Here is a 22,679-nt window from a genome sequence, read left to right as displayed (position 1 = left end):
AAGATTGCCGCAGGGAAGACATTTCCAGAAACTCTGGATGCTCTGTTGATGACAGTTCTGCGGTGTGCATGTGTTCAAGCTGTGCGCAACGCGTTTTGAATCTGCATAACCACACCCTCCATCCCCGTGAAGGTTCCGTGTGACAAAGCAAGCTCCATTTCCAGCTCCCTGTTCCAAAAATCCATTTAATATATGGTCCCCAAATAGGGGACGTAACAGATATTAAACTAATAAGAACAGACACTACGCTTGATCTTGAGCCATTTGGCCGAGAAGAGATGATCAGAAATGGTTTGCCACTTGGGCCGCACCAAGGCCTACAACCGACACCCACTGTGGAGACGTAGCAAAAGATTGCCGCAGGGAAGACATTTCCAGAAACTCTGGATGCTCTGTCGATGACAGTTCTGCGGTGTGCATGTGTTCAAGCTGTGCGCAACGCGTTTTGAATCTGCATAACCACACCCTCCATCCCCGTGAAGGTTCCGTGTGACAAAGCAAGCTCCATTTCCAGCTCCCTGTTCCAGAAATCCATTTAATATATGGTCCCCAAATAGGGGACGTATCAGATATTAAACTAATAAGAACAGACACTACGCTTGATCTTGAGCCATTTGGCCGAGAAGAGATGATCAGAAATGGTTTGCCACTTGGGCCGCACCAAGGCCTACAACCGACACCCACTGTGGAGATGTAGCAAAAGATTGCCGCAGGGAAGACATTTCCAGAAACTCTGGATGCTCTGTCGATGACAGTTCTGCGGTGTGCATGTGTTCAAGCTCTGCGCAACGCGTTTTGAATCTGCATAACCACACCCTCCATCCCCGTGAAGGTTCCGTGCGACAAAGCAAGCTCCATTTCCAGCTCCCTGTTCCAAAAATCCATTTAATATATGGTCCCCAAATAGGGGACGTATCAGATATTAAACTAATAAGGACAGACACTACACTTGATCTTGAGCCATTTGGCCGAGAAGAGTTGATCAGAAATGGTTTGCCACTTGGGCCGCACCAAGGCCTACAACCGACACCCACTGTGGAGACGTAGCAAAAGATTGCCGCAGGGAAGACATTTCCAGAAACTCTGGATGCTCTGTCGATGACAGTTCTGCGGTGTGCATGTGTTCAAGCTGTGCGCAACGCGTTTTGAATCTGCATAACCACACCCTCCATCCCCGTGAAGGTTCCGTGTGACAAAGCAAGCTCCATTTCCAGCTCCCTGTTCCAAAAATCCATTTAATATATGGTCCCCAAATAGGGGACGTATCAGATATTAAACTAATAAGAACAGACACTACGCTTGATCTTGAGCCATTTGGCCAAGAAGAGATGATCAGAAATGGTTTGCCACTTGGGCCGCACCAAGGCCTACAACCGACACCCACTGTGGAGACGTAGCAAAAGATTGCCGCAGGGAAGACATTTCCAGAAACTCTGGATGATCTGTCGATGACAGTTCTGCGGTGTGCATGTGTTCAAGCTGTGTGAAACGCGTTTTGAATCTGCATAACCACACCCTCCACCCCCGTGATGGTTCCGTGCGACAAAGCAAGCTCCATTTCCAGCTCCCTGTTCCAAAAATCCATTTAATATATGGTCCCCAAATAGGGGACGTATCAGATATTAAACTAATAAGAACAGACACTACGCTTGATCTTGAGCCATTTGGCCGAGAAGAGATGATCAGAAATGATTTGCCACTTGGGCCGCACCAAGGCCTACAACCGACACCCACTGTGGAGACGTAGCAAAAGATTGCCGCAGGGAAGACATTTCCAGAAACTCTGGATGCTCTGTCGATGACAGTTCTGCGGTGTGCATGTGTTCAAGCTGTGCGCAACGCGTTTTGAATCTGCATAACCACACCCTCCATCCCCGTGAAGGTTCCGTGTGACAAAGCAAGCTCCATTTCCAGCTCCCTGTTCCAAAAATCCATTTAATATATGGTCCCCAAATAGGGGACGTATCAGATATTAAACTAATAAGAACAGACACTACGCTTGATCTTGAGCCATTTGGCCGAGAAGAGATGATCAGAAATGGTTTGCCACTTGGGCCGCACCAAGGCCTACAACCGACATCCACTGTGAGACGTAGCAAAAGATTGCCGCAGGGAAGACATTTCCAGAAACTCTGGATGCTCTATCGATGACAGTTCTGCGGTGTGCATGTGTTCAAGCTGTGCGCAACGCGTTTTGAATCTGCATAACCACACCCTCCATCCCCGTGAAGGTTCCGTGCGACAAAGCAAGCTCCATTTCCAGCTCCCTGTTCCAAAAATCCATTTAATATATGGTCCCCAAATAGGGGACGTATCAGATATTAAACTAATAAGAACAGACACTACACTTGATCTTGAGCCATTTGGCCGAGAAGAGATGATCAGAAATGGTTTGCCACTTGGGCCGCACCAAGGCCTACAACCGACACCCACTGTGGAGACGTAGCAAAAGATTGCCGCAGGGAAGACATTTCCAGAAACTCTGGATGATCTGTCGATGACAGTTCTGCGGTGTGCATGTGTTCAAGCTGTGCGAAACGCGTTTTGAATCTGCATAACCACACCCTCCACCCCCGTGATGGTTCCGTGCGACAAAGCAAGCTCCATTTCCAGCTCCCTGTTCCAAAAATCCATTTAATATATGGTCCCCAAATAGGGGACGTATCAGATATTAAACTAATAAGAACAGACACTACGCTTGATCTTGAGCCATTTGGCCGAGAAGAGATGATCAGAAATGATTTGCCACTTGGGCCGCACCAAGGCCTACAACCGACACCCACTGTGGAGACGTAGCAAAAGATTGCCGCAGGGAAGACATTTCCAGAAACTCTGGATGCTCTGTCGATGACAGTTCTGCGGTGTGCATGTGTTCAAGCTGTGCGCAACGCGTTTTGAATCTGCATAACCACACCCTCCATCCCCGTGAAGGTTCCGTGTGACAAAGCAAGCTCCATTTCCAGCTCCCTGTTCCAAAAATCCATTTAATATATGGTCCCCAAATAGGGGACGTATCAGATATTAAATTAATAAGAACAGGCACTACGCTTGATCTTGAGCCATTTGGCCGAGAAGAGATGATCAGAAATGGTTTGCCACTTGGGCCGCACCAAGGCCTACAACCGACACCCACTGTGGAGACGTAGCAAAAGATTGCCGCAGGGAAGACATTTCCAGAAACTCTGGATGCTCTGTCGACGACAGTTCTGCGGTGTGCATGTGTTCAAGCTGTGCGCAACGCGTTTTGAATCTGCATAACCACACCCTCCATCCCCGTGAAGGTTCCGTGTGACAGATCAAGCTCCATTTCCAGCTCCCTGTTCCAAAAATCCATTTAATATATGGTCCCCAAATAGGGGACGTATCAGATATTAAACTAATAAGAACAGGCACTACACTTGATCTTGAGCCATTTGGCCGAGAAGAGTTGATCAGAAATGGTTTGCCACTTGGGCCGCACCAAGGCCTACAACCGACACCCACTGTGGAGACGTAGCAAAAGATTGCCGCAGGGAAGACATTTCCAGAAACTCTGGATGCTCTGTTGATGACAGTTCTGCGGTGTGCATGTGTTCAAGCTGTGCGCAACGCGTTTTGAATCTGCATAACCACACCCTCCATCCCCGTGAAGGTTCCGTGTGACAAAGCAAGCTCCATTTCCAGCTCCCTGTTCCAAAAATCCATTTAATATATGGTCCCCAAATAGGGGACGTATCAGATATTAAACTAATAAGAACAGACACTACGCTTGATCTTGAGCCATTTGGCCGAGAAGAGATGATCAGAAATGGTTTGCCACTTGGGCCGCACCAAGGCCTACAACCGACACCCACTGTGGAGACGTAGCAAAAGATTGCCGCAGGGAAGACATTTCCAGAAACTCTGGATGATCTGTCGATGACAGTTCTGCGGTGTGCATGTGTTCAAGCTGAGCGAAACGCATTTTGAATCTGCATAACCACACCCTCCACCCCCGTGAAGGTTCCGTGCGACAAAGCAAGCTCCATTTCCAGCTCCCTGTTCCAAAAATCCATTTAATATATGGTCCCCAAATAGGGGACGTATCAGATATTAAACTAATAAGAACAGACACTACGCTTGATCTTGAGCCATTTGGCCGAGAAGAGATGATCAGAAATGGTTTGCCACTTGGGCCGCACCAAGGCCTACAACCGACACCCACTGTGGAGACGTAGCAAAAGATTGCCGCAGGGAAGACATTTCCAGAAACTCTGGATGCTCTGTCGATGACAGTTCTGCGGTGTGCATGTGTTCAAGCTGTGCGCAACGCGTTTTGAATCTGCATAACCACACCCTCCATCCCCGTGAAGGTTCCGTGTGACAAAGCAAGCTCCATTTCCAGCTCCCTGTTCCAAAAATCCATTTAATACATGGTCCCCAAATAGGGGACGTATCAGATATTAAACTAATAAGAACAGACACTACGCTTGATCTTGATCCATTTGGCCGAGAAGAGATGATCAGAAATGGTTTGCCACTTGGGCCGCACCAAGGCCTACAACCGACACCCACTGTTAAGACGTAGCAAAAGATTGCCGCAGGGAAGACATTTCCAGAAACTCTGGATGCTCTGTTGATGACAGTTCTGCGGTGTGCATGTGTTCAAGCTGTGCGCAACGCGTTTTGAATCTGCATAACCACACCCTCCATCCCCGTGAAGGTTCCGTGTGACAAAGCAAGCTCCATTTCCAGCTCCCTGTTCCAAAAATCCATTTAATATATGGTCCCCAAATAGGGGACGTAACAGATATTAAACTAATAAGAACAGACACTACGCTTGATCTTGAGCCATTTGGCCGAGAAGAGATGATCAGAAATGGTTTGCCACTTGGGCCGCACCAAGGCCTACAACCGACACCCACTGTGGAGACGTAGCAAAAGATTGCCGCAGGGAAGACATTTCCAGAAACTCTGGATGCTCTGTCGATGACAGTTCTGCGGTGTGCATGTGTTCAAGCTGTGCGCAACGCGTTTTGAATCTGCATAACCACACCCTCCATCCCCGTGAAGGTTCCGTGTGACAAAGCAAGCTCCATTTCCAGCTCCCTGTTCCAGAAATCCATTTAATATATGGTCCCCAAATAGGGGACGTATCAGATATTAAACTAATAAGAACAGACACTACGCTTGATCTTGAGCCATTTGGCCGAGAAGAGATGATCAGAAATGGTTTGCCACTTGGGCCGCACCAAGGCCTACAACCGACACCCACTGTGGAGACGTAGCAAAAGATTGCCGCAGGGAAGACATTTCCAGAAACTCTGGATGCTCTGTCGATGACAGTTCTGCGGTGTGCATGTGTTCAAGCTCTGCGCAACGCGTTTTGAATCTGCATAACCACACCCTCCATCCCCGTGAAGGTTCCGTGCGACAAAGCAAGCTCCATTTCCAGCTCCCTGTTCCAAAAATCCATTTAATATATGGTCCCCAAATAGGGGACGTATCAGATATTAAACTAATAAGGACAGACACTACACTTGATCTTGAGCCATTTGGCCGAGAAGAGTTGATCAGAAATGGTTTGCCACTTGGGCCGCACCAAGGCCTACAACCGACACCCACTGTGGAGACGTAGCAAAAGATTGCCGCAGGGAAGACATTTCCAGAAACTCTGGATGCTCTGTCGATGACAGTTCTGCGGTGTGCATGTGTTCAAGCTGTGCGCAACGCGTTTTGAATCTGCATAACCACACCCTCCATCCCCGTGAAGGTTCCGTGTGACAAAGCAAGCTCCATTTCCAGCTCCCTGTTCCAAAAATCCATTTAATATATGGTCCCCAAATAGGGGACGTATCAGATATTAAACTAATAAGAACAGACACTACGCTTGATCTTGAGCCATTTGGCCAAGAAGAGATGATCAGAAATGGTTTGCCACTTGGGCCGCACCAAGGCCTACAACCGACACCCACTGTGGAGACGTAGCAAAAGATTGCCGCAGGGAAGACATTTCCAGAAACTCTGGATGATCTGTCGATGACAGTTCTGCGGTGTGCATGTGTTCAAGCTGTGTGAAACGCGTTTTGAATCTGCATAACCACACCCTCCACCCCCGTGATGGTTCCGTGCGACAAAGCAAGCTCCATTTCCAGCTCCCTGTTCCAAAAATCCATTTAATATATGGTCCCCAAATAGGGGACGTATCAGATATTAAACTAATAAGAACAGACACTACGCTTGATCTTGAGCCATTTGGCCGAGAAGAGATGATCAGAAATGATTTGCCACTTGGGCCGCACCAAGGCCTACAACCGACACCCACTGTGGAGACGTAGCAAAAGATTGCCGCAGGGAAGACATTTCCAGAAACTCTGGATGCTCTGTCGATGACAGTTCTGCGGTGTGCATGTGTTCAAGCTGTGCGCAACGCGTTTTGAATCTGCATAACCACACCCTCCATCCCCGTGAAGGTTCCATGTGACAAAGCAAGCTCCATTTCCAGCTCCCTGTTCCAAAAATCCATTTAATATATGGTCCCCAAATAGGGGACGTATCAGATATTAAACTAATAAGAACAGACACTACGCTTGATCTTGAGCCATTTGGCCGAGAAGAGATGATCAGAAATGGTTTGCCACTTGGGCCGCACCAAGGCCTACAACCGACATCCACTGTGAGACGTAGCAAAAGATTGCCGCAGGGAAGACATTTCCAGAAACTCTGGATGCTCTATCGATGACAGTTCTGCGGTGTGCATGTGTTCAAGCTGTGCGCAACGCGTTTTGAATCTGCATAACCACACCCTCCATCCCCGTGAAGGTTCCGTGCGACAAAGCAAGCTCCATTTCCAGCTCCCTGTTCCAAAAATCCATTTAATATATGGTCCCCAAATAGGGGACGTATCAGATATTAAACTAATAAGAACAGACACTACACTTGATCTTGAGCCATTTGGCCGAGAAGAGATGATCAGAAATGGTTTGCCACTTGGGCCGCACCAAGGCCTACAACCGACACCCACTGTGGAGACGTAGCAAAAGATTGCCGCAGGGAAGACATTTCCAGAAACTCTGGATGATCTGTCGATGACAGTTCTGCGGTGTGCATGTGTTCAAGCTGTGCGAAACGCGTTTTGAATCTGCATAACCACACCCTCCACCCCCGTGATGGTTCCGTGCGACAAAGCAAGCTCCATTTCCAGCTCCCTGTTCCAAAAATCCATTTAATATATGGTCCCCAAATAGGGGACGTATCAGATATTAAACTAATAAGAACAGACACTACGCTTGATCTTGAGCCATTTGGCCGAGAAGAGATGATCAGAAATGATTTGCCACTTGGGCCGCACCAAGGCCTACAACCGACACCCACTGTGGAGACGTAGCAAAAGATTGCCGCAGGGAAGACATTTCCAGAAACTCTGGATGCTCTGTCGATGACAGTTCTGCGGTGTGCATGTGTTCAAGCTGTGCGCAACGCGTTTTGAATCTGCATAACCACACCCTCCATCCCCGTGAAGGTTCCGTGTGACAAAGCAAGCTCCATTTCCAGCTCCCTGTTCCAAAAATCCATTTAATATATGGTCCCCAAATAGGGGACGTATCAGATATTAAATTAATAAGAACAGGCACTACGCTTGATCTTGAGCCATTTGGCCGAGAAGAGATGATCAGAAATGGTTTGCCACTTGGGCCGCACCAAGGCCTACAACCGACACCCACTGTGGAGACGTAGCAAAAGATTGCCGCAGGGAAGACATTTCCAGAAACTCTGGATGCTCTGTCGACGACAGTTCTGCGGTGTGCATGTGTTCAAGCTGTGCGCAACGCGTTTTGAATCTGCATAACCACACCCTCCATCCCCGTGAAGGTTCCGTGTGACAGATCAAGCTCCATTTCCAGCTCCCTGTTCCAAAAATCCATTTAATATATGGTCCCCAAATAGGGGACGTATCAGATATTAAACTAATAAGAACAGACACTACGCTTGATCTTGAGCCATTTGGCCGAGAAGAGATGATCAGAAATGGTTTGCCACTTGGGCCGCACCAAGGCCTACAACCGACACCCACTGTGGAGACGTAGCAAAAGATTGCCGCAGGGAAGACATTTCCAGAAACTCTGGATGATCTGTCGATGACAGTTCTGCGGTGTGCATGTGTTCAAGCTGTGCGAAACGCATTTTGAATCTGCATAACCACACCCTCCACCCCCGTGAAGGTTCCGTGCGACAAAGCAAGCTCCATTTCCAGCTCCCTGTTCCAAAAATCCATTTAATATATGGTCCCCAAATAGGGGACGTATCAGATATTAAACTAATAAGAACAGACACTACGCTTGATCTTGAGCCATTTGGCCGAGAAGAGATGATCAGAAATGGTTTGCCACTTGGGCCGCACCAAGGCCTACAACCGACACCCACTGTGGAGACGTAGCAAAAGATTGCCGCAGGGAAGACATTTTCAGAAACTCTGGATGCTCTGTCGATGACAGTTCTGCGGTGTGCATGTGTTCAAGCTGTGCGCAACGCGTTTTGAATCTGCATAACCACACCCTCCATCCCCGTGAAGGTTCCGTGTGACAAAGCAAGCTCCATTTCCAGCTCCCTGTTCCAAAAATCCATTTAATACATGGTCCCCAAATAGGGGACGTATCAGATATTAAACTAATAAGAACAGACACTACGCTTGATCTTGATCCATTTGGCCGAGAAGAGATGATCAGAAATGGTTTGCCACTTGGGCCGCACCAAGGCCTACAACCGACACCCACTGTTAAGACGTAGCAAAAGATTGCCGCAGGGAAGACATTTCCAGAAACTCTGGATGCTCTGTTGATGACAGTTCTGCGGTGTGCATGTGTTCAAGCTGTGCGCAACGCGTTTTGAATCTGCATAACCACACCCTCCATCCCCGTGAAGGTTCCGTGTGACAAAGCAAGCTCCATTTCCAGCTCCCTGTTCCAAAAATCCATTTAATATATGGTCCCCAAATAGGGGACGTAACAGATATTAAACTAATAAGAACAGACACTACGCTTGATCTTGAGCCATTTGGCCGAGAAGAAATGATCAGAAATGGTTTGCCACTTGGGCCGCACCAAGGCCTACAACCGACACCCACTGTGGAGACGTAGCAAAAGATTGCCGCAGGGAAGACATTTCCAGAAACTCTGGATGCTCTGTCGATGACAGTTCTGCGGTGTGCATGTGTTCAAGCTGTGCGCAACGCGTTTTGAATCTGCATAACCACACCCTCCATCCCCGTGAAGGTTCCGTGTGACAAAGCAAGCTCCATTTCCAGCTCCCTGTTCCAAAAATCCATTTAATATATGGTCCCCAAATAGGGGACGTATCAGATATTAAACTAATAAGAACAGACACTACGCTTGATCTTGAGCCATTTGGCCGAGAAGAGATGATCAGAAATGGTTTGCCACTTGGGCCGCACCAAGGCCTACAACCGACATCCACTGTGAGACGTAGCAAAAGATTGCCGCAGGGAAGACATTTCCAGAAACTCTGGATGCTCTATCGATGACAGTTCTGCGGTGAGCATGTGTTCAAGCTGTGCGCAACGCGTTTTGAATCTGCATAACCACACCCTCCATCCCCGTGAAGGTTCCGTGCGACAAAGCAAGCTCCATTTCCAGCTCCCTGTTCCAAAAATCCATTTAATATATGGTCCCCAAATAGGGGACGTATCAGATATTAAACTAATAAGAACAGACACTACACTTGATCTTGAGCCATTTGGCCGAGAAGAGATGATCAGAAATGGTTTGCCACTTGGGCCGCACCAAGGCCTACAACCGAAACCCACTGTGGAGACGTAGCAAAAGATTGCCGCAGGGAAGACATTTCCAGAAACTCTGGATGATCTGTCGATGACAGTTCTGCGGTGTGCATGTGTTCAAGCTGTGCGAAACGCGTTTTGAATCTGCATAACCACACCCTCCACCCCCGTGATGGTTCCGTGCGACAAAGCAAGCTCCATTTCCAGCTCCCTGTTCCAAAAATCCATTTAATATATGGTCCCCAAATAGGGGACGTATCAGATATTAAACTAATAAGAACAGACACTACGCTTGATCTTGAGCCATTTGGCCGAGAAGAGATGATCAGAAATGATTTGCCACTTGGGCCGCACCAAGGCCTACAACCGACACCCACTGTGGAGACGTAGCAAAAGATTGCCGCAGGGAAGACATTTCCAGAAACTCTGGATGCTCTGTCGATGACAGTTCTGCGGTGTGCATGTGTTCAAGCTGTGCGCAACGCGTTTTGAATCTGCATAACCACACCCTCCATCCCCGTGAAGGTTCCGTGTGACAAAGCAAGCTCCATTTCCAGCTCCCTGTTCCAAAAATCCATTTAATATATGGTCCCCAAATAGGGGACGTATCAGATATTAAATTAATAAGAACAGGCACTACGCTTGATCTTGAGCCATTTGGCCGAGAAGAGATGATCAGAAATGGTTTGCCACTTGGGCCGCACCAAGGCCTACAACCGACACCCACTGTGGAGACGTAGCAAAAGATTGCCGCAGGGAAGACATTTCCAGAAACTCTGGATGCTCTGTCGACGACAGTTCTGCGGTGTGCATGTGTTCAAGCTGTGCGCAACGCGTTTTGAATCTGCATAACCACACCCTCCATCCCCGTGAAGGTTCCGTGTGACAGATCAAGCTCCATTTCCAGCTCCCTGTTCCAAAAATCCATTTAATATATGGTCCCCAAATAGGGGACGTATCAGATATTAAACTAATAAGAACAGACACTACGCTTGATCTTGAGCCATTTGGCCGAGAAGAGATGATCAGAAATGGTTTGCCACTTGGGCCGCACCAAGGCCTACAACCGACATCCACTGTGGAGACGTAGCAAAAGATCGCCGCAGGGAAGACATTTCCAGAAACTCTGGATGCTCTATCGATGACAGTTCTGCGGTGTGCATGTGTTCAAGCTGTGCGCAACGCGTTTTGAATCTGCATAACCACACCCTCCATCCCCGTGAAGGTTCCGTGCGACAAAGCAAGCTCCATTTCCAGCTCCCTGTTCCAAAAATCCATTTAATATATGGTCCCCAAATAGGGGACGTATCAGATATTAAACTAATAAGAACAGGCACTACACTTGATCTTGAGCCATTTGGCCGAGAAGAGTTGATCAGAAATGGTTTGCCACTTGGGCCGCACCAAGGCCTACAACCGACACCCACTGTGGAGACGTAGCAAAAGATTGCCGCAGGGAAGACATTTCCAGAAACTCTGGATGCTCTGTTGATGACAGTTCTGCGGTGTGCATGTGTTCAAGCTGTGCGCAACGCGTTTTGAATCTGCATAACCACACCCTCCATCCCCGTGAAGGTTCCGTGTGACAAAGCAAGCTCCATTTCCAGCTCCCTGTTCCAAAAATCCATTTAATATATGGTCCCCAAATAGGGGACGTATCAGATATTAAACTAATAAGAACAGACACTACGCTTGATCTTGAGCCATTTGGCCGAGAAGAGATGATCAGAAATGGTTTGCCACTTGGGCCGCACCAAGGCCTACAACCGACACCCACTGTGGAGACGTAGCAAAAGATTGCCGCAGGGAAGACATTTCCAGAAACTCTGGATGATCTGTCGATGACAGTTCTGCGGTGTGCATGTGTTCAAGCTGTGCGAAACGCATTTTGAATCTGCATAACCACACCCTCCACCCCCGTGAAGGTTCCGTGCGACAAAGCAAGCTCCATTTCCAGCTCCCTGTTCCAAAAATCCATTTAATATATGGTCCCCAAATAGGGGACGTATCAGATATTAAACTAATAAGAACAGACACTACGCTTGATCTTGAGCCATTTGGCCGAGAAGAGATGATCAGAAATGGTTTGCCACTTGGGCCGCACCAAGGCCTACAACCGACACCCACTGTGGAGACGTAGCAAAAGATTGCCGCAGGGAAGACATTTCCAGAAACTCTGGATGCTCTGTCGATGACAGTTCTGCGGTGTGCATGTGTTCAAGCTGTGCGCAACGCGTTTTGAATCTGCATAACCACACCCTCCATCCCCGTGAAGGTTCCGTGTGACAAAGCAAGCTCCATTTCCAGCTCCCTGTTCCAAAAATCCATTTAATACATGGTCCCCAAATAGGGGACGTATCAGATATTAAACTAATAAGAACAGACACTACGCTTGATCTTGATCCATTTGGCCGAGAAGAGATGATCAGAAATGGTTTGCCACTTGGGCCGCACCAAGGCCTACAACCGACACCCACTGTTAAGACGTAGCAAAAGATTGCCGCAGGGAAGACATTTCCAGAAACTCTGGATGCTCTGTTGATGACAGTTCTGCGGTGTGCATGTGTTCAAGCTGTGCGCAACGCGTTTTGAATCTGCATAACCACACCCTCCATCCCCGTGAAGGTTCCGTGTGACAAAGCAAGCTCCATTTCCAGCTCCCTGTTCCAAAAATCCATTTAATATATGGTCCCCAAATAGGGGACGTAACAGATATTAAACTAATAAGAACAGACACTACGCTTGATCTTGAGCCATTTGGCCGAGAAGAGATGATCAGAAATGGTTTGCCACTTGGGCCGCACCAAGGCCTACAACCGACACCCACTGTGGAGACGTAGCAAAAGATTGCCGCAGGGAAGACATTTCCAGAAACTCTGGATGCTCTGTCGATGACAGTTCTGCGGTGTGCATGTGTTCAAGCTGTGCGCAACGCGTTTTGAATCTGCATAACCACACCCTCCATCCCCGTGAAGGTTCCGTGTGACAAAGCAAGCTCCATTTCCAGCTCCCTGTTCCAAAAATCCATTTAATATATGGTCCCCAAATAGGGGACGTATCAGATATTAAACTAATAAGAACAGACACTACGCTTGATCTTGAGCCATTTGGCCGAGAAGAGATGATCAGAAATGGTTTGCCACTTGGGCCGCACCAAGGCCTACAACCGACACCCACTGTGGAGACGTAGCAAAAGATTGCCGCAGGGAAGACATTTCCAGAAACTCTGGATGCTCTGTCGATGACAGTTCTGCGGTGTGCATGTGTTCAAGCTCTGCGCAACGCGTTTTGAATCTGCATAACCACACCCTCCATCCCCGTGAAGGTTCCGTGCGACAAAGCAAGCTCCATTTCCAGCTCCCTGTTCCAAAAATCCATTTAATATATGGTCCCCAAATAGGGGACGTATCAGATATTAAACTAATAAGGACAGACACTACACTTGATCTTGAGCCATTTGGCCGAGAAGAGTTGATCAGAAATGGTTTGCCACTTGGGCCGCACCAAGGCCTACAACCGACACCCACTGTGGAGACGTAGCAAAAGATTGCCGCAGGGAAGACATTTCCAGAAACTCTGGATGCTCTGTCGATGACAGTTCTGCGGTGTGCATGTGTTCAAGCTGTGCGCAACGCGTTTTGAATCTGCATAACCACACCCTCAATCCCCGTGAAGGTTCCGTGTGACAAAGCAAGCTCCATTTCCAGCTCCCTGTTCCAAAAATCCATTTAATATATGGTCCCCAAATAGGGGACGTATCAGATATTAAACTAATAAGAACAGACACTACGCTTGATCTTGAGCCATTTGGCCAAGAAGAGATGATCAGAAATATTTTGCCACTTGGGCCGCACCAAGGCCTACAACCGACACCCACTGTGGAGACGTAGCAAAAGATTGCCGCAGGGAAGACATTTCCAGAAACTCTGGATGATCTGTCGATGACAGTTCTGCGGTGTGCATGTGTTCAAGCTGTGTGAAACGCGTTTTGAATCTGCATAACCACACCCTCCACCCCCGTGATGGTTCCGTGCGACAAAGCAAGCTCCATTTCCAGCTCCCTGTTCCAAAAATCCATTTAATATATGGTCCCCAAATAGGGGACGTATCAGATATTAAACTAATAAGAACAGACACTACGCTTGATCTTGAGCCATTTGGCCGAGAAGAGATGATCAGAAATGATTTGCCACTTGGGCCGCACCAAGGCCTACAACCGACACCCACTGTGGAGACGTAGCAAAAGATTGCCGCAGGGAAGACATTTCCAGAAACTCTGGATGCTCTGTCGATGACAGTTCTGCGGTGTGCATGTGTTCAAGCTGTGCGCAACGCGTTTTGAATCTGCATAACCACACCCTCCATCCCCGTGAAGGTTCCGTGTGACAAAGCAAGCTCCATTTCCAGCTCCCTGTTCCAAAAATCCATTTAATATATGGTCCCCAAATAGGGGACGTATCAGATATTAAACTAATAAGAACAGACACTACGCTTGATCTTGAGCCATTTGGCCGAGAAGAGATGATCAGAAATGGTTTGCCACTTGGGCCGCACCAAGGCCTACAACCGACATCCACTGTGAGACGTAGCAAAAGATTGCCGCAGGGAAGACATTTCCAGAAACTCTGGATGCTCTATCGATGACAGTTCTGCGGTGTGCATGTGTTCAAGCTGTGCGAAACGCGTTTTGAATCTGCATAACCACACCCTCCACCCCCGTGATGGTTCCGTGCGACAAAGCAAGCTCCATTTCCAGCTCCCTGTTCCAAAAATCCATTTAATATATGGTCCCCAAATAGGGGACGTATCAGATATTAAACTAATAAGAACAGACACTACGCTTGATCTTGAGCCATTTGGCCGAGAAGAGATGATCAGAAATGATTTGCCACTTGGGCCGCACCAAGGCCTACAACCGACACCCACTGTGGAGACGTAGCAAAAGATTGCCGCAGGGAAGACATTTCCAGAAACTCTGGATGCTCTGTCGATGACAGTTCTGCGGTGTGCATGTGTTCAAGCTGTGCGCAACGCGTTTTGAATCTGCATAACCACACCCTCCATCCCCGTGAAGGTTCCGTGTGACAAAGCAAGCTCCATTTCCAGCTCCCTGTTCCAAAAATCCATTTAATATATGGTCCCCAAATAGGGGACGTATCAGATATTAAATTAATAAGAACAGGCACTACGCTTGATCTTGAGCCATTTGGCCGAGAAGAGATGATCAGAAATGGTTTGCCACTTGGGCCGCACCAAGGCCTACAACCGACACCCACTGTGGAGACGTAGCAAAAGATTGCCGCAGGGAAGACATTTCCAGAAACTCTGGATGCTCTGTCGACGACAGTTCTGCGGTGTGCATGTGTTCAAGCTGTGCGCAACGCGTTTTGAATCTGCATAACCACACCCTCCATCCCCGTGAAGGTTCCGTGTGACAGATCAAGCTCCATTTCCAGCTCCCTGTTCCAAAAATCCATTTAATATATGGTCCCCAAATAGGGGACGTATCAGATATTAAACTAATAAGAACAGACACTACGCTTGATCTTGAGCCATTTGGCCGAGAAGAGATGATCAGAAATGGTTTGCCACTTGGGCCGCACCAAGGCCTACAACCGACATCCACTGTGGAGATGTAGCAAAAGATCGCCGCAGGGAAGACATTTCCAGAAACTCTGGATGCTCTATCGATGACAGTTCTGCGGTGTGCATGTGTTCAAGCTGTGCGCAACGCGTTTTGAATCTGCATAACCACACCCTCCATCCCTGTGAAGGTTAAGTGTGACAAAGCAAGCTCCATTTCCAGCTCCCTGTTCCAAAAATCCATTTAATATATGGTCCCCAAATAGGGGACCAATCAGATATTAAACTAATAAGAACAGACACTACGCTTGATCTTGAGCCATTTGGCCGAGAAGAGATGATCAGAAATGGTTTGCCACGGGCCGCACCAAGGCCTACAACCGACACCCACTGTGGAGACGTAGCAAAAGATTGCCGCAGGGAAGACATTTCCAGAAACTCTGGATGCTCTGTCGATGACAGTTCTGCGGTGTGCATGTGTTCAAGCTGTGCGCAACGCGTTTTGAATCTGCATAACCACACCCTCCATCCCCATGAAGGTTCCGTGTGACAAAGCAAGCTCCATTTCCAGCTCCCTGTTCCAAAAATCCATTTAATATATGGTCCCCAAATAGGGGACGTATCAGATATTAAACTAATAAGAACAGGCACTACGCTTGATCTTGAGCCATTTGGCCGAGAAGAGATGATCAGAAATGGTTTGCCACTTGGGCCGCACCAAGACCTACAACCGACACCCACTGTGGAGATGTAGCAAAAGATTGCCGCAGGGAAGACATTTCCAGAAACTCTGGATGCTCTATCGATGACAGTTCTGCGGTGTGCATGTGTTCAAGCTGTGCGCAACGCGTTTTGAATCTGCATAACCACACCCTCCATCCCCATGAAGGTTCCGTGTGACAAAGCAAGCTCCATTTCCAGCTCCCTGTTCCAAAAATCCATTTAATATATGGTCCCCAAATAGGGGATGTATCAGATATTAAACTAATAAGAACAGGCACTACGCTTGATCTTGAGCCATTAGGCCGAGAAGAGATGATCAGAAATGGTTTGCCACTTGGGCCGCACCAAGACCTACAACCGACACCCACTGTGGAGATGTAGCAAAAGATTGCCGCAGGGAAGACATTTCCAGAAACTCTGGATGCTCTATCGATGACAGTTCTGCGGTGTGCATGTGTTCAAGCTGTGCGCAACGCGTTTTGAATCTGCATAACCACACCCTCCATCCCCATGAAGGTTCCGTGTGACAAAGCAAGCTCCATTTCCAGCTCCCTGTTCCAAAAATCCATTTAATATATGGTCCCCAAATAGGGGACGTATCAGATATTAAATTAATAAGAACAGGCACTACGCTTGATCTTGAGCCATTTGGCCGAGAAGAGATGATCAGAAATGGTTTGCCACTTGGGCCGCACCAAGGCCTACAACCGACACCCACTGTGGAGACGTAGCAAAAGATTGCCGCAGGGAATACATTTCCAGAAACTCTGGATGCTCTGTCGACGACAGTTCTGCGGTGTGCATGTGTTCAAGCTGTGCGCAACGCGTTTTGAATCTGCATAACCACACCCTCCATCCCCGTGAAGGTTCCGTGTGACAGATCAAGCTCCATTTCCAGCTCCCTGTTCCAAAAATCCATTTAATATATGGTCCCCAAATAGGGGACGTATCAGATATTAAACTAATAAGAACAGACACTACGCTTGATCTTGAGCCATTTGGCCGAGAAGAGATGATCAGAAATGGTTTGCCACTTGGGCCGCACCAAGGCCTACAACCGACATCCACTGTGGAGATGTAGCAAAAGATCGCCGCAGGGAAGACATTTCCAGAAACTCTGGATGCTCTGTCGACGACAGTTCTGCGGTGTGCATGTGTTCAAGCTGTGCGCAACGCATTTTGAATCTGCCTAACCACACCCTCCATCCCCGTGAAGGTTCCGTGTGACAAAGCAAGCTCCATTTCCAGCTCCCTGTTCCAAAAATCCATTTAATATACGGTCCCCAAATAGGGGACGCATCAGATATTAAACTAATAAGAACAGACACTACGCTTGATCTTGAGCCATTTGGCCGAGAAGAGATGATCAGAAATGGTTTGCCACTTGGGCCGCACCAAGGCCTACAACCGACATCCACTGTGGAGACGTAGCAAAAGATCGCCGCAGGGAAGACATTTCCAGAAACTCTGGATGCTCTATCGATGACAGTTCTGCGGTGTGCATGTGTTCAAGCTGTGCGCAACGCGTTTTGAATCTGCATAACCACACCCTCCATCCCCGTGAAGGTTCCGTGCGACAAAGCAAGCTCCATTTCCAGCTCCCTGTTCCAAAAATCCATTTAATATATGGTCCCCAAATAGGGGACGTATCAGATATTAAACTAATAAGAACAGACACTACACTTGATCTTGAGCCATTTGGCCGAGAAGAGTTGATCAGAAATGGTTTGCCACTTGGGCCGCACCAAGGCCTACAACCGACACCCACTGTGGAGACGTAGCAAAAGATTGCCGCAGGGAAGACATTTCCAGAAACTCTGGATGCTCTGTTGATGACAGTTCTGCGGTGTGCATGTGTTCAAGCTGTGCGCAACGCGTTTTGAATCTGCATAACCACACCCTCCATCCCCGTGAAGGTTCCGTGTGACAAAGCAAGCTCCATTTCCAGCTCCCTGTTCCAAAAATCCATTTAATATATGGTCCCCAAATAGGGGACGTATCAGATATTAAACTAATAAGAACAGACACTACGCTTGATCTTGAGCCATTTGGCCGAGAAGAGATGATCAGAAATGGTTTGCCACTTGGGCCGCACCAAGGCCTACAACCGACACCCACTGTGGAGACGTAGCAAAAGATTGCCGCAGGGAAGACATTTCCAGAAACTCTGGATGATCTGTCGATGACAGTTCTGCGGTGTGCATGTGTTCAAGCTGTGCGAAACGCATTTTGAATCTGCATAACCACACCCTCCACCCCCGTGAAGGTTCCGTGCGACAAAGCAAGCTCCATTTCCAGCTCCCTGTTCCAAAAATCCATTTAATATATGGTCCCCAAATAGGGGACGTATCAGATATTAAACTAATAAGAACAGACACTACGCTTGATCTTGAGCCATTTGGCCGAGAAGAGATGATCAGAAATGGTTTGCCACTTGGGCCGCACCAAGGCCTACAACCGACACCCACTGTGGAGACGTAGCAAAAGATTGCCGCAGGGAAGACATTTCCAGAAACTCTGGATGCTCTGTCGATGACAGTTCTGCGGTGTGCATGTGTTCAAGCTGTGCGCAACGCGTTTTGAATCTGCATAACCACACCCTCCATCCCCGTGAAGGTTCCGTGTGACAAAGCAAGCTCCATTTCCAGCTCCCTGTTCCAAAAATCCATTTAATATATGGTCCCCAAATAGGGGACGTATCAGATATTAAACTAATAAGAACAGACACTACGCTTGATCTTGATCCATTTGGCCGAGAAGAGATGATCAGAAATGGTTTGCCACTTGGGCCGCACCAAGGCCTACAACCGACACCCACTGTTAAGACGTAGCAAAAGATTGCCGCAGGGAAGACATTTCCAGAAACTCTGGATGCTCTGTTGATGACAGTTCTGCGGTGTGCATGTGTTCAAGCTGTGCGCAACGCGTTTTGAATCTGCATAACCACACCCTCCATCCCCGTGAAGGTTCCGTGTGACAAAGCAAGCTCCATTTCCAGCTCCCTGTTCCAAAAATCCATTTAATATATGGTCCCCAAATAGGGGACGTAACAGATATTAAACTAATAAGAACAGACACTACGCTTGATCTTGAGCCATTTGGCCGAGAAGAGATGATCAGAAATGGTTTGACACTTGGGCCGCACCAAGGCCTACAACCGACACCCACTGTGGAGACGTAGCAAAAGATTGCCGCAGGGAAGACATTTCCAGAAACTCTGGATGCTCTGTCGATGACAGTTCTGCGGTGTGCATGTGTTCAAGCTGTGCGCAACGCGTTTTGAATCTGCATAACCACACCCTCCATCCCCGTGAAGGTTCCGTGTGACAAAGCAAGCTCCATTTCCAGCTCCCTGTTCCAAAAATCCATTTAATATATGGTCCCCAAATAGGGGACGTATCAGATATTAAACTAATAAGAACAGACACTACGCTTGATCTTGAGCCATTTGGCCGAGAAGAGATGATCAGAAATGGTTTGCCACTTGGGCCGCACCAAGGCCTACAACCGACACCCACTGTGGAGACGTAGCAAAAGATTGCCGCAGGGAAGACATTTCCAGAAACTCTGGATGCTCTGTCGATGACAGTTCTGCGGTGTGCATGTGTTCAAGCTCTGCGCAACGCGTTTTGAATCTGCATAACCACACCCTCCATCCCCGTGAAGGTTCCGTGCGACAAAGCAAGCTCCATTTCCAGCTCCCTGTTCCAAAAATCCATTTAATATATGGTCCCCAAATAGGGGACGTATCAGATATTAAACTAATAAGGACAGACACTACACTTGATCTTGAGCCATTTGGCCGAGAAGAGTTGATCAGAAATGGTTTGCCACTTGGGCCGCACCAAGGCCTACAACCGACACCCACTGTGGAGACGTAGCAAAAGATTGCCGCAGGGAAGACATTTCCAGAAACTCTGGATGCTCTGTCGATGACAGTTCTGCGGTGTGCATGTGTTCAAGCTGTGCGCAACGCGTTTTGAATCTGCATAACCACACCCTCCATCCCCATGAAGGTTCCGTGTGACAAAGCAAGCTCCATTTCCAGCTCCCTGTTCCAAAAATCCATTTAATATATGGTCCCCAAATAGGGGACGTATCAGATATTAAACTAATAAGAACAGACACTACGCTTGATCTTGAGCCATTTGGCCGAGAAGAGATGATCAGAAATGGTTTGCCACTTGGGCCGCACCAAGGCCTACAACCGACACCCACTGTGGAGACGTAGCAAAAGATTGCCGCAGGGAAGACATTTCCAGAAACTCTGGATGCTCTGTCGATGACAGTTCTGCGGTGTGCATGTGTTCAAGCTGTGCGCAACGCGTTTTGAATCTGCATAACCACACCCTCCATCCCCGTGAAGGTTCCGTGTGACAAAGCAAGCTCCATTTCCAGCTCCCTGTTCCAAAAATCCATTTAATATATGGTCCCCAAATAGGGGACGTATCAGATATTAAACTAATAAGAACAGACACTACGCTTGATCTTGAGCCATTTGGCCGAGAAGAGATGATCAGAAATGGTTTGCCACTTGGGCCGCACCAAGGCCTACAACCGACATCCACTGTGAGACGTAGCAAAAGATTGCCGCAGGGAAGACATTTCCAGAAACTCTGGATGCTCTATCGATGACAGTTCTGCGGTGTGCATGTGTTCAAGCTGTGCGCAACGCGTTTTGAATCTGCATAACCACACCCTCCATCCCCGTGAAGGTTCCGTGCGACAAAGCAAGCTCCATTTCCAGCTCCCTGTTCCAAAAATCCATTTAATATATGGTCCCCAAATAGGGGACGTATCAGATATTAAACTAATAAGAACAGACACTACACTTGATCTTGAGCCATTTGGCCGAGAAGAGATGATCAGAAATGGTTTGCCACTTGGGCCGCACCAAGGCCTACAACCGACACCCACTGTGGAGACGTAGCAAAAGATTGCCGCAGGGAAGACATTTCCAAAAACTCTGGATGATCTGTCGATGACAGTTCTGCGGTGTGCATGTGTTCAAGCTGTGCGAAACGCGTTTTGAATCTGCATAACCACACCCTCCACCCCCGTGATGGTTCCGTGCGACAAAGCAAGCTCCATTTCCAGCTCCCTGTTCCAAAAATCCATTTAATATATGGTCCCCAAATAGGGGACGTATCAGATATTAAACTAATAAGAACAGACACTACGCTTGATCTTGAGCCATTTGGCCGAGAAGAGATGATCAGAAATGATTTGCCACTTGGGCCGCACCAAGGTCTACAACCGACACCCACTGTGGAGACGTAGCAAAAGATTGCCGCAGGGAAGACATTTCCAGAAACTCTGGATGCTCTGTCGATGACAGTTCTGCGGTGTGCATGTGTTCAAGCTGTGCGCAACGCGTTTTGAATCTGCATAACCACACCCTCCATCCCCGTGAAGGTTCCGTGTGACAAAGCAAGCTCCATTTCCAGCTCCCTGTTCCAAAAATCCATTTAATATATGGTCCCCAAATAGGGGACGTATCAGATATTAAACTAATAAGAACAGACACTACGCTTGATCTTGAGCCATTTGGCCGAGAAGAGATGATCAGAAATGGTTTGCCACTTGGGCCGCACCAAGGCCTACAACCGACACCCACTGTGGAGACGTAGCAAAAGATTGCCGCAGGGAAGACATTTCCAGAAACTCTGGATGCTCTGTCGATGACAGTTCTGCGGTGTGCATGTGTTCAAGCTGTGCGCAACGCGTTTTGAATCTGCATAACCACACCCTCCATCCCCGTGAAGGTTCCGTGTGACAAAGCAAGCTCCATTTCCAGCTCCCTGTTCCAAAAATCCATGTAATATATGGTCCCCAAATACGGGACGTATCAGATATTAAACTAATAACAGACACTACGCTTGATCTTGATCCATTTGGCCGAGAAGAGATGATCAGAAATGGTTTGCCACTTGGGCCGCACCAAGGCCTACAACCGACACCCACTGTTAAGACGTAGCAAAAGATTGCCGCAGGGAAGACATTTCCAGAAACTCTGGATGCTCTGTCGATGACAGTTCTGCGGTGTGCATGTGTTCAAGCTGTGCGCAACGCGTTTTGAATCTGCATAACCACACCCTCCATCCCCGTGAAGGTTCCGTGTGACAAAGCAAGCTCCATTTCCAGCTCCCTGTTCCAAAAATCCATTTAATATATGGTCCCCAAATAGGGGACGTAACAGATATTAAACTAATAAGAACAGACACTACGCTTGATCTTGAGCCATTTGGCCGAGAAGAGATGATCAGAAATGGTTTGACACTTGGGCCGCACCAAGGCCTACAACCGACAACCACTGTGGAGACGTAGCAAAAGATTGCCGCAGGGAAGACATTTCCAGAAACTCTGGATGCTCTGTCGATGACAGTTCTGCGGTGTGCATGTGTTCAAGCTGTGCGCAACGCGTTTTGAATCTGCATAACCACACCCTCCATCCCCGTGAAGGTTCCGTGTGACAAAGCAAGCTCCATTTCCAGCTCCCTGTTCCAAAAATCCATTTAATATATGGTCCCCAAATAGGGGACGTATCAGATATTAAACTAATAAGAACAGACACTACGCTTGATCTTGAGCCATTTGGCCGAGAAGAGATGATCAGAAA

General features: G+C 48.0%; 65 pseudogenes; all 65 read right to left on the bottom strand.

Moving 5' to 3' along the window:
• Nucleotides 1-106: 106 nt before the first annotated feature.
• On the bottom strand, nt 107-280 carry LOC143791800 (U2 spliceosomal RNA; annotated as a pseudogene).
• Nucleotides 281-456: 176 nt separating this feature from the next.
• LOC143791463 (U2 spliceosomal RNA) lies at nt 457-630 on the bottom strand (annotated as a pseudogene).
• Nucleotides 631-806: 176 nt separating this feature from the next.
• On the bottom strand, nt 807-980 carry LOC143791430 (U2 spliceosomal RNA; annotated as a pseudogene).
• A 176-nt stretch (nt 981-1,156) lies between these two features.
• On the bottom strand, nt 1,157-1,330 carry LOC143791339 (U2 spliceosomal RNA; annotated as a pseudogene).
• Nucleotides 1,331-1,468: 138 nt separating this feature from the next.
• LOC143792205 (U2 spliceosomal RNA) lies at nt 1,469-1,680 on the bottom strand (annotated as a pseudogene).
• A 176-nt stretch (nt 1,681-1,856) lies between these two features.
• On the bottom strand, nt 1,857-2,030 carry LOC143792476 (U2 spliceosomal RNA; annotated as a pseudogene).
• A 175-nt stretch (nt 2,031-2,205) lies between these two features.
• LOC143791352 (U2 spliceosomal RNA) lies at nt 2,206-2,379 on the bottom strand (annotated as a pseudogene).
• A 138-nt stretch (nt 2,380-2,517) lies between these two features.
• On the bottom strand, nt 2,518-2,729 carry LOC143791275 (U2 spliceosomal RNA; annotated as a pseudogene).
• A 176-nt stretch (nt 2,730-2,905) lies between these two features.
• On the bottom strand, nt 2,906-3,079 carry LOC143791964 (U2 spliceosomal RNA; annotated as a pseudogene).
• A 198-nt stretch (nt 3,080-3,277) lies between these two features.
• On the bottom strand, nt 3,278-3,429 carry LOC143791859 (U2 spliceosomal RNA; annotated as a pseudogene).
• Nucleotides 3,430-3,605: 176 nt separating this feature from the next.
• Nucleotides 3,606-3,779, bottom strand: LOC143792475 (U2 spliceosomal RNA; annotated as a pseudogene).
• Nucleotides 3,780-3,955: 176 nt separating this feature from the next.
• On the bottom strand, nt 3,956-4,129 carry LOC143792107 (U2 spliceosomal RNA; annotated as a pseudogene).
• A 176-nt stretch (nt 4,130-4,305) lies between these two features.
• On the bottom strand, nt 4,306-4,479 carry LOC143792008 (U2 spliceosomal RNA; annotated as a pseudogene).
• A 176-nt stretch (nt 4,480-4,655) lies between these two features.
• LOC143791799 (U2 spliceosomal RNA) lies at nt 4,656-4,829 on the bottom strand (annotated as a pseudogene).
• Nucleotides 4,830-5,005: 176 nt separating this feature from the next.
• Nucleotides 5,006-5,179, bottom strand: LOC143791462 (U2 spliceosomal RNA; annotated as a pseudogene).
• A 176-nt stretch (nt 5,180-5,355) lies between these two features.
• On the bottom strand, nt 5,356-5,529 carry LOC143791429 (U2 spliceosomal RNA; annotated as a pseudogene).
• A 176-nt stretch (nt 5,530-5,705) lies between these two features.
• Nucleotides 5,706-5,879, bottom strand: LOC143791338 (U2 spliceosomal RNA; annotated as a pseudogene).
• A 138-nt stretch (nt 5,880-6,017) lies between these two features.
• Nucleotides 6,018-6,229, bottom strand: LOC143792204 (U2 spliceosomal RNA; annotated as a pseudogene).
• A 198-nt stretch (nt 6,230-6,427) lies between these two features.
• Nucleotides 6,428-6,579, bottom strand: LOC143791369 (U2 spliceosomal RNA; annotated as a pseudogene).
• A 175-nt stretch (nt 6,580-6,754) lies between these two features.
• On the bottom strand, nt 6,755-6,928 carry LOC143791341 (U2 spliceosomal RNA; annotated as a pseudogene).
• A 138-nt stretch (nt 6,929-7,066) lies between these two features.
• LOC143791274 (U2 spliceosomal RNA) lies at nt 7,067-7,278 on the bottom strand (annotated as a pseudogene).
• A 176-nt stretch (nt 7,279-7,454) lies between these two features.
• On the bottom strand, nt 7,455-7,628 carry LOC143791963 (U2 spliceosomal RNA; annotated as a pseudogene).
• A 198-nt stretch (nt 7,629-7,826) lies between these two features.
• LOC143791694 (U2 spliceosomal RNA) lies at nt 7,827-7,978 on the bottom strand (annotated as a pseudogene).
• A 176-nt stretch (nt 7,979-8,154) lies between these two features.
• Nucleotides 8,155-8,328, bottom strand: LOC143792106 (U2 spliceosomal RNA; annotated as a pseudogene).
• Nucleotides 8,329-8,504: 176 nt separating this feature from the next.
• On the bottom strand, nt 8,505-8,678 carry LOC143792007 (U2 spliceosomal RNA; annotated as a pseudogene).
• A 176-nt stretch (nt 8,679-8,854) lies between these two features.
• LOC143791826 (U2 spliceosomal RNA) lies at nt 8,855-9,028 on the bottom strand (annotated as a pseudogene).
• Nucleotides 9,029-9,204: 176 nt separating this feature from the next.
• On the bottom strand, nt 9,205-9,378 carry LOC143792474 (U2 spliceosomal RNA; annotated as a pseudogene).
• Nucleotides 9,379-9,553: 175 nt separating this feature from the next.
• On the bottom strand, nt 9,554-9,727 carry LOC143791330 (U2 spliceosomal RNA; annotated as a pseudogene).
• A 138-nt stretch (nt 9,728-9,865) lies between these two features.
• LOC143791273 (U2 spliceosomal RNA) lies at nt 9,866-10,077 on the bottom strand (annotated as a pseudogene).
• Nucleotides 10,078-10,253: 176 nt separating this feature from the next.
• On the bottom strand, nt 10,254-10,427 carry LOC143791962 (U2 spliceosomal RNA; annotated as a pseudogene).
• Nucleotides 10,428-10,625: 198 nt separating this feature from the next.
• On the bottom strand, nt 10,626-10,777 carry LOC143791693 (U2 spliceosomal RNA; annotated as a pseudogene).
• A 176-nt stretch (nt 10,778-10,953) lies between these two features.
• On the bottom strand, nt 10,954-11,127 carry LOC143791304 (U2 spliceosomal RNA; annotated as a pseudogene).
• A 176-nt stretch (nt 11,128-11,303) lies between these two features.
• Nucleotides 11,304-11,477, bottom strand: LOC143792473 (U2 spliceosomal RNA; annotated as a pseudogene).
• A 176-nt stretch (nt 11,478-11,653) lies between these two features.
• LOC143792105 (U2 spliceosomal RNA) lies at nt 11,654-11,827 on the bottom strand (annotated as a pseudogene).
• A 176-nt stretch (nt 11,828-12,003) lies between these two features.
• Nucleotides 12,004-12,177, bottom strand: LOC143792006 (U2 spliceosomal RNA; annotated as a pseudogene).
• A 176-nt stretch (nt 12,178-12,353) lies between these two features.
• LOC143791798 (U2 spliceosomal RNA) lies at nt 12,354-12,527 on the bottom strand (annotated as a pseudogene).
• Nucleotides 12,528-12,703: 176 nt separating this feature from the next.
• Nucleotides 12,704-12,877, bottom strand: LOC143792472 (U2 spliceosomal RNA; annotated as a pseudogene).
• A 176-nt stretch (nt 12,878-13,053) lies between these two features.
• Nucleotides 13,054-13,227, bottom strand: LOC143791427 (U2 spliceosomal RNA; annotated as a pseudogene).
• Nucleotides 13,228-13,403: 176 nt separating this feature from the next.
• Nucleotides 13,404-13,577, bottom strand: LOC143792238 (U2 spliceosomal RNA; annotated as a pseudogene).
• Nucleotides 13,578-13,715: 138 nt separating this feature from the next.
• On the bottom strand, nt 13,716-13,927 carry LOC143792203 (U2 spliceosomal RNA; annotated as a pseudogene).
• A 176-nt stretch (nt 13,928-14,103) lies between these two features.
• Nucleotides 14,104-14,277, bottom strand: LOC143792471 (U2 spliceosomal RNA; annotated as a pseudogene).
• A 137-nt stretch (nt 14,278-14,414) lies between these two features.
• On the bottom strand, nt 14,415-14,626 carry LOC143791271 (U2 spliceosomal RNA; annotated as a pseudogene).
• A 176-nt stretch (nt 14,627-14,802) lies between these two features.
• On the bottom strand, nt 14,803-14,976 carry LOC143791961 (U2 spliceosomal RNA; annotated as a pseudogene).
• Nucleotides 14,977-15,174: 198 nt separating this feature from the next.
• On the bottom strand, nt 15,175-15,326 carry LOC143791692 (U2 spliceosomal RNA; annotated as a pseudogene).
• A 176-nt stretch (nt 15,327-15,502) lies between these two features.
• On the bottom strand, nt 15,503-15,676 carry LOC143791543 (U2 spliceosomal RNA; annotated as a pseudogene).
• A 174-nt stretch (nt 15,677-15,850) lies between these two features.
• On the bottom strand, nt 15,851-16,024 carry LOC143791474 (U2 spliceosomal RNA; annotated as a pseudogene).
• Nucleotides 16,025-16,200: 176 nt separating this feature from the next.
• Nucleotides 16,201-16,374, bottom strand: LOC143791606 (U2 spliceosomal RNA; annotated as a pseudogene).
• A 176-nt stretch (nt 16,375-16,550) lies between these two features.
• LOC143791919 (U2 spliceosomal RNA) lies at nt 16,551-16,724 on the bottom strand (annotated as a pseudogene).
• A 198-nt stretch (nt 16,725-16,922) lies between these two features.
• Nucleotides 16,923-17,074, bottom strand: LOC143791691 (U2 spliceosomal RNA; annotated as a pseudogene).
• A 176-nt stretch (nt 17,075-17,250) lies between these two features.
• On the bottom strand, nt 17,251-17,424 carry LOC143791725 (U2 spliceosomal RNA; annotated as a pseudogene).
• A 176-nt stretch (nt 17,425-17,600) lies between these two features.
• LOC143791674 (U2 spliceosomal RNA) lies at nt 17,601-17,774 on the bottom strand (annotated as a pseudogene).
• Nucleotides 17,775-17,950: 176 nt separating this feature from the next.
• On the bottom strand, nt 17,951-18,124 carry LOC143792470 (U2 spliceosomal RNA; annotated as a pseudogene).
• Nucleotides 18,125-18,300: 176 nt separating this feature from the next.
• LOC143792103 (U2 spliceosomal RNA) lies at nt 18,301-18,474 on the bottom strand (annotated as a pseudogene).
• Nucleotides 18,475-18,650: 176 nt separating this feature from the next.
• LOC143791880 (U2 spliceosomal RNA) lies at nt 18,651-18,824 on the bottom strand (annotated as a pseudogene).
• A 176-nt stretch (nt 18,825-19,000) lies between these two features.
• Nucleotides 19,001-19,174, bottom strand: LOC143791797 (U2 spliceosomal RNA; annotated as a pseudogene).
• Nucleotides 19,175-19,350: 176 nt separating this feature from the next.
• LOC143792469 (U2 spliceosomal RNA) lies at nt 19,351-19,524 on the bottom strand (annotated as a pseudogene).
• A 176-nt stretch (nt 19,525-19,700) lies between these two features.
• On the bottom strand, nt 19,701-19,874 carry LOC143791426 (U2 spliceosomal RNA; annotated as a pseudogene).
• Nucleotides 19,875-20,050: 176 nt separating this feature from the next.
• Nucleotides 20,051-20,224, bottom strand: LOC143792225 (U2 spliceosomal RNA; annotated as a pseudogene).
• A 176-nt stretch (nt 20,225-20,400) lies between these two features.
• LOC143792468 (U2 spliceosomal RNA) lies at nt 20,401-20,574 on the bottom strand (annotated as a pseudogene).
• A 175-nt stretch (nt 20,575-20,749) lies between these two features.
• LOC143791318 (U2 spliceosomal RNA) lies at nt 20,750-20,923 on the bottom strand (annotated as a pseudogene).
• Nucleotides 20,924-21,061: 138 nt separating this feature from the next.
• LOC143791270 (U2 spliceosomal RNA) lies at nt 21,062-21,273 on the bottom strand (annotated as a pseudogene).
• A 176-nt stretch (nt 21,274-21,449) lies between these two features.
• On the bottom strand, nt 21,450-21,623 carry LOC143792466 (U2 spliceosomal RNA; annotated as a pseudogene).
• Nucleotides 21,624-21,799: 176 nt separating this feature from the next.
• On the bottom strand, nt 21,800-21,970 carry LOC143792092 (U2 spliceosomal RNA; annotated as a pseudogene).
• Nucleotides 21,971-22,146: 176 nt separating this feature from the next.
• On the bottom strand, nt 22,147-22,320 carry LOC143791795 (U2 spliceosomal RNA; annotated as a pseudogene).
• Nucleotides 22,321-22,496: 176 nt separating this feature from the next.
• On the bottom strand, nt 22,497-22,670 carry LOC143792465 (U2 spliceosomal RNA; annotated as a pseudogene).
• Between the last annotated feature and the right edge of the window lie 9 nt (nt 22,671-22,679).

Source organism: Ranitomeya variabilis, unplaced genomic scaffold (assembly GCF_051348905.1).
Source record: "Ranitomeya variabilis isolate aRanVar5 unplaced genomic scaffold, aRanVar5.hap1 Scaffold_69, whole genome shotgun sequence".
Classification (NCBI taxonomy): Eukaryota; Metazoa; Chordata; class Amphibia; order Anura; family Dendrobatidae; genus Ranitomeya; species Ranitomeya variabilis.
The sequence above is the reverse complement of the archived record's forward strand: the minus strand, read 5'-3'. Positions and strand labels throughout refer to the sequence as shown.